The sequence below is a fragment of the Manacus candei genome, unplaced genomic scaffold, assembly GCF_025592945.1.
Source record: "Manacus candei isolate 608988 ecotype Guabito, Panama unplaced genomic scaffold, ASM2559294v1 h1tg000002l, whole genome shotgun sequence".
Taxonomy (NCBI): Eukaryota; Metazoa; Chordata; class Aves; order Passeriformes; family Pipridae; genus Manacus; species Manacus candei.
In genome coordinates, this window is record NW_026138050.1 from 17037868 (window position 1) to 17044736 (window position 6869).

Consider the following 6869-nt stretch of genomic DNA (forward strand, 5'->3'; position numbering starts at 1 on the left):
CTCTGCTTTTGACAGAAGCAGCATCACTTCTGCTGGACCCATCTGTTTTTTCTTTATCTGCCCTTTTCCACCTGCCTGAGGTTTCTCTCAGGTCAAAGTGAGAGCACAGACATTTGGATGGAGTGCTGACAGGGAAGTCATGAATGGATTTCTGATGTTGAATCTACTGTTTTGAAATCAGAAAATGTGGTGCTGAAGTCATCGTTAGCCTTTGAGAGGGAAACAGGAGAAAAATCGGATAAACTTGTTGCTAAAAATGAGCTGCTTCAAACTGAGGTTGACCACCTTCAAAGTCTTGTTGCGCCAGAGTGCAGAGAGAAAACTGTTGCTAAAAAAACAGGCTCCTGGTTTGGTCAGGCAACTTCATAAACCAGTGTCTTACCCTGGCATTGAGACTTGGGAAACCACAGAGAACCCTGATTCTAAGTCTCAGGAGAGAAAGAAACAAGGAGAATTTCAAGGAGAAGTTCAACTGATGTTTCTAGAGTCTCCCAGCTTTCCTCACATTAATGAAAATAGACTGAGTGATCCCTGTGATAATGAACAAAGGGAAGATTATTCTTTACCTCCCTCAATTTCCTTTGTGCCTGATACTGAATCCACTAAAAAACCTTGGACTCAAAAAGAGAACCCGACCCAGAAAACAACTCAATTCATTCTGATTCAAGTGGTTAAAGAGCAGAAGCATTATGGCGATAAACCTGGACAAATTAAAAGCCAACCAGTGATATCCTATCAATATATCACATACCTTGGGATTCCACTTTGTTCTCATCAACAGTTAATACAATTTCCAATGGATATGGGGACAAAATGTTCGCAGCAAAATGCCAAAGATGGGATTAAAACCCAGACGAAAAAGAATTAAAATCACTGGAGAAAAAGAAGAAACCAGTCTTCAACCAAGAGCTTCACCCCGTTACTGTTTTGTTGATATTACCTTTTTGCTTTTTATTCTAATAATCATATTGTATGTTAAAATTTGGATGATTATGAAACAGTCAGCTCACTGATTACCCCCATCAATACTAGACGATGCCCGCAGTATACACCCGTCCCAGCCCCTCCAGGAGCCCTCAAATCCCATCCTGGTCCCACAGGACACTCCCAACTTCCCCTCAAACACTCCGAGGCCCCCAGATTGACTCCCAGATCCAGAAAACTCTTGCTGCCTGCCCATGGAGTGCCCAGTGTGGCCCACCAACTGCACCACAAAGCCAAAGCTTCCAGGCTTTCTTTCCTGGGAATTAGGGCTGTTGTTTCCTATTTTCAGCCATGCCTCCCAACTGATAGCCCAACTCCCAAACTGCTAGCATGCCTGTTGATACAGAATTGTTAAAATAAACCTTGCCAGTATATGTTTTCAGACACCGATTATTTAGTGTCGTTTCACTTTAATCCACCCCAAGGGAATTATTAATAAAAACCTGAGTTACCCCCTCTCCCCTTTTCCTGGGGCGGGTTGTAACACCAATCAGCACTGACTCCGCCCAGTAGGCATAGCAAAGGAAGTTTCCTTTTGGTTTGGGGTTTAGTGTTAGGGTTAGGGTTAGAGTTAGGGGTTAGGGTTAGGGTTAGGGTTAGGGTTAGGGTTAGGGTTAGGGTTGGGGTTAGGGTTTAGGGTTAGGGTTAGGGTTGGGGTAAGGGTTAGGGGTTAGGGTTGGGGTTAGGGTTAGGGTTAGTCAGAATCGGTCTCAATGCGCTATCTAACTATCGCGGGTTTACCCCATTCCAAGAACGCAGTGGTGCCCAGTAAACCCCTCTCGGACTATAAGCCTGATTCAGTGCCCACCGCTGTCAGAATCTTTTGCTTTTTCTCTTGGGTCTCTGCTTTTGTTGTTGCTGTTCTGTTGCGTGTCTGGCAGAATATCCACCGCCGTCCGGTATGTACTCTGCTTCTTTAGAGCACTGGCCCCGCCCACTGGGTGGAGTCAAGAGGTGGAGTCCATGTTGATTGTTCTGCGTCACTGGCTCCGCCTACTGGGCAGAGTCAGTGCTGATTGGTGTTCCAACCCGCCCCAGGAAAAGGGGAGAGGGGGTAACTCAGGTTTTTATTAATAATTCCCTTGGGGTGGATTAAAGTGAAACGACACTAAATAATCAGTGTCTGAAAACATATACTGGCAAGGTTTATTTTAACAATTCTGTATCAACAGGCATGCTAGCAGTTTGGGTACTGTCATACCACAATGTGACACAGAGATAACCTTTGGGGGGGGGACAGAAAATGCATAGGGGAGAGAAAGGCAGGATAAGAGCAAGGGAGAGTAAGAGAAAGAAAAGCTGAGAGTGGACAGATGTATATAGTCACCGCCCACAGGGTCCAGCAATGCTTCCATGTCTGTCAGTTGAAGTGGTGGCCTTGATCTGCCAGGGGTGAAGGAGGGAAGTCCCCATACTCCAAGAAGTTATGAGTTATAGCCATGATTAGTGTCACGGACCATGCCTCGAGCCTCCAACATCTCGAGGGTTGCAGTCTCTCTTCTAAGGTTAGGGAACAGGCTTTGGGCATAGCTTGCAGTTACTGTGTGGACCAATTGTCAGAGACTGAAATGGTTAATGATTTATGCATTCTAGGAGACTTTTCAGGCTTTTGACTTGCATGATACCTCTGATGAGCAGTCGGGCCCCTCCCTCCCTCCAGTGTTGACGGTGTGAAGCCCTGAAAAGGCAAGAGCTGAGCTTACAGGCTTTTGACTGGTGATATATCTGATGAGGAATCAGGCCCCTCCCTCCCTCTGCTATGAGATGTTAGGGTTAGGGTTAGGGTTAAGGTTAGCAAGGGTTAGGCTTTAGGTTTTAGGGTTTACGGTTTGGGGTTTAAGGTAGCATTAAACCATCATTTTCGGGGTATAGGCCCGATAGCTTAATTAGCTGACCTTACTAGAAAATAATATAGAGGGAGTATAGAGGATTTTGATTCCTTTAGTGTAGGTTCGATTCCTACTTTTCTAAAATTAGGAAATGAGAGGATTGGTATACCTCTATGTTTACTTTATCATAGTAACCCTTTTGGATTCAGGCACATTTCCTTGAGTGTCTTAGGTAGGGGGGTAGGCCTGCATAGGAGATAGGAAGGCTGGTATGCCATAGGCATATGTTAGGGGTAAGAAGTTTTTTCAAAGCAAATGTATGAGTTGATCATATCGGAATCGAGGGTAAGAGGCGCGGATTCATAAGAATCCTGCGGAAAGGAGGAGGGTTTTTGTAGCTAAAGTAGGGGGAATGAGTTCTTGAGGGAGATTAAGTGAACTGGGGTTTAGGAATAGAATGGTTGTGAGTGCATTTATTAGTATAATATTAGCATATTCGGCAAGAAAAACCAAGGCGAATGGCCCTGCAGCATATTCTATGTTGAACCCTGAGACTAGTTCAGATTCTCCTCTGTCAGGTCAAATGGAGGGCGGTTTGTTTCGGCAAGAGTGGAGATATATCATATTATTGCTAAGGGCCAGGAGGAGAAAATGAGGTAGAGAGGTTCTTGAGTTGTAGCTAGGGTATTGAGGGTGTAGTTACCACTAAGGATAATTACGGATAGGAGAATAATGGCCAGGGTAACTTCGTAAGAGATAGTTTGTGCAACTGCTCGGAGGGCGCCGATTAAGGCATATTTTGAGTTAGAGGCTCACCCTGATCATAGAATTGAGTAGACTGCCAAGCTAGATAGAGCTAGAAGGAAGAGTATGCCAAGGTTTAGGTCAGTAAGGGGAAAGGGTAGGGGAAGTGGTGTTCAGATTGTAATTGCTAGGAGAAGGGCAAAGATAGGAGTAGATATAAATAAGTAAGGGGATGAAGTTGATGGACGAATTGGTTCTTTAATGAATAGCTTTACTCCATCTGCTATAGGTTGTAAGAGACCAAATGGTCCTACAATATTAGACCCTTTTCGGGTTTGCATATAACTTAGAATCTTACGTTCAACTAGGGTAAGAAATGCTACGGCGATGAGGATGGAGAGAGCATAGGATATTGATATAATAAAGTAAGTGAGGGTTAAGTGAATTGTCATGTGGTTTGTGTTGGAGCTAGGGAGAGGATTTGAACCTCTGGGTAAAGGGCTTAAGCCTTCTGCATTTGCCAAGCTCTGCCACACTAGCGGTCCTTTTCTAGGAGGGGGTTATGGTGGAGCTCTTAGTAATTTAGTTGGGTTCATTACTGGGTGCGAAGGCGTGCTTGTGGCATAGGCCTTACTTCTTCGATCCTTTCGTACTAGAAGGAGTTGTAACATAGATAGAAACCGACCTGGATTACTCCGGTCTGAACTCAGATCACGTAGGACGGTTAATCGTTGAACAAACGAACCCTTGGTAGCGGTTGCACCACTAGGATGTCCTGATCCAACATCGAGGTCGTAAACCTCCTTGTCGATGTGGGCTCTTGAAGGAGATTGCGCTGTTATCCCTGGGGTAACTAGGTTCATTAATCAATTATATTGGGTCTGGTTACTATTAGCACGTTGATGGGTAGTTCTTGGTTAAGATGGATTGTCTGATATTTGGAGGTTAAGTTTGTCTCCAAGGTCGCCCCAACCAAAAAATGCACACCAGCAAAATCCCGGGGGAGTAGGTCCTGTGGGTGAGTATTGTTTATGGGAGTGGTAGCAGATTTCAAAGTTCCACAGGGTCTTCTTGTCTTATGGGGTTATTCCTGCTTTTGCACGGGAAGATCAATTTCACTGATTATCTGTAGGAGACAGTTAAGACCTCGTTAAGCCATTCATACAAGTGCCGATTTATGGGACAATTGATTGCGCTACCTTTGCACGGTTAGGATACCGTGGCCGTTGAACGAATTGTCACTGGGTAGGCTTCACCTTTAATACTTGGTTTGCTAAAGGCTATGTTTTTGGTAAACAGTCGGGCCTTGGATTTGTCTAGTTCCTTTTACAGATTTTAATCGTCTTTGGGGGCGCTCCATAGGTGGGTCAACAGAGTTTTGGGTATAAGGTCTTGTTAAGGTTAAAAAATATCCTGTGAATTGTTAATAATGTTGTAATGTAAGCTTGCGCCATAGAGGGGATCCCTAGTTACTTATTTTAGCATAAATTCTCTTATTTAATATAAGTTGGCCTATTGGGGAAGAGGGAGTCATGAGGAAGTTTAGATTTTTTTAGGTGAGGAGCTTTGACGCATTCTTTAATGGTGGCTGCTTGAAGGCCCACAATTAAGCTGTAATTAAATTTATCCGCTAGGGGAGAGTGTATTCTTTTTTAAAGGAGCTGTACCTCCTTTAAATAGCCGTTAATTCGCTTCATGTGGGTTGAGTGTAGTCCTGGGAGGTGAATTAAGAGGGAACTAAGATTCATTTCATAGGCAACCAGCTATCACCCAGCTCGATTGGCTTTTCACCACTACTAACGAGTCTTCCCACTCTTTTGCAACAGAGATGGGTTTGCTCAGTAGATAGCTGCTCGTAAGTAGCTCGCTTGGGTTTCGGGGAAGCAAGCTTAAATTGGCTTTTTGCTTGGGTAGTTCTCGCTAAATCATGATGCAAAAGGTACAAGGGTTGGTCTTTGCTATTTATTGCTTGGTTTGTCATTACTATTTCATTCTTCCCTTACGGTACATGATCTCTATTGCGTCTTGAGTTTACCTTTCTATCGCCTAGACTAGGTTGAGTGAGAGAATGTTTTGATTTAATGGGTAGTATTAACTTAGTTTCTATGTAATCTGGTAGAAGAGCTAGAGTTAGGCTTCAAGGCGATCTGATATGGAACAGATATCTTTCAGGTGTAAGCTGAATGCTTTAGTTATAGCTACGTCTTGGTAGACTAAGTGCACCTTCCGGTACACTTCCCTTGTTACGACTTGCCTCATCTCTAGCTTAGGGGTTTATTATAAATAAAATTAATCCTAGCTTGTGAGGAGGGTGACGGGCGGTATGTACGTGCTTCAGAGCCAGCTTAAAGGAGGCATTATTATCCTGCTTTACTGCTAAATCCGCCTTTTAGGGGTGATTTCACACTCCTTGTCGTGAGGTATTCTATGCTAGAAAATGTAGCCCATTTCTACCATCTCATGAGCTATACCTTGACCTGTCTTATTAGTGGGATGTTGCTGTTGTGCCCACTGTTAAACCCTCAGTTTAGGGGTGGGCTGACGACGGCGGTATATAGGCTGATTTGGCAAGGGATGGTTGGGTGTATCGTGGGTTATCGGTTATAGAACAGGCTCCTCTAGGTGGGTTTGGAGCACCGCCAAGTCCTTAGAGTTTTAAGCGTTTGTGCTCGTAGTTCTCAGGTGGATGCTTAAGTGGTGAAAGCATCGGGATTTAGGGCCAGGTATAGTGGGGTTTGTGTCCTGGCTTTCGTGGAGTTTTGTTGATCATGAAGCTAAGATCATTTCTATGGGAGTATTGGATGCATCTTGTGCTTATAACAGCTTGGTTACATTTCAGTCTTAGTTGAAGTGATAATGAAAAACCACTCTTTACGCCGTATAAAGTTAATTTGGGTTTCTTGTGTGACCGCGGTGGCTGGCACAAGATTTACCAACCCTGGTAAGTTGCTTTAACTAAGTCAAGTTTACACTTATTGCTTAATATTAATTACTGATGAAAACCCGTGGGGGTGTGGCTAGGCAAGGCGTTTTGGGCTACAATTGGAGTGGTGTGCCTGATGCCTGCTCCTGCTGTCTTTTTAAGGTGCTGAGGGCATTTTCACTGGGATGCGGATACTTGCATGTATATATTTGGCAAGAACTAACTGTAAGGTTAGGACTAAGTCTTTTTTGTCCTTGGGTATGTGTAATAGCCGTCTTAACATCTTCAGTGTTATGCTTTATTGTAAGCTACAAGGACTAAGACTGTTATAGGCATAGTGATTATTATTGGGGCTTGTTTTAGTTGTAGTAATAGTTGATATTGATTTA

The 6869-nt window shown here is 43.8% G+C and overlaps 1 protein-coding gene across 2 annotated transcripts in view; it reads right to left on the reverse strand.

Moving 5' to 3' along the window:
* Positions 1-6869, reverse strand: part of LOC127462093 (uncharacterized) — a 256860-nt gene that overhangs the window by 68932 nt on the left and 181059 nt on the right. The window lies entirely within an intron of this gene.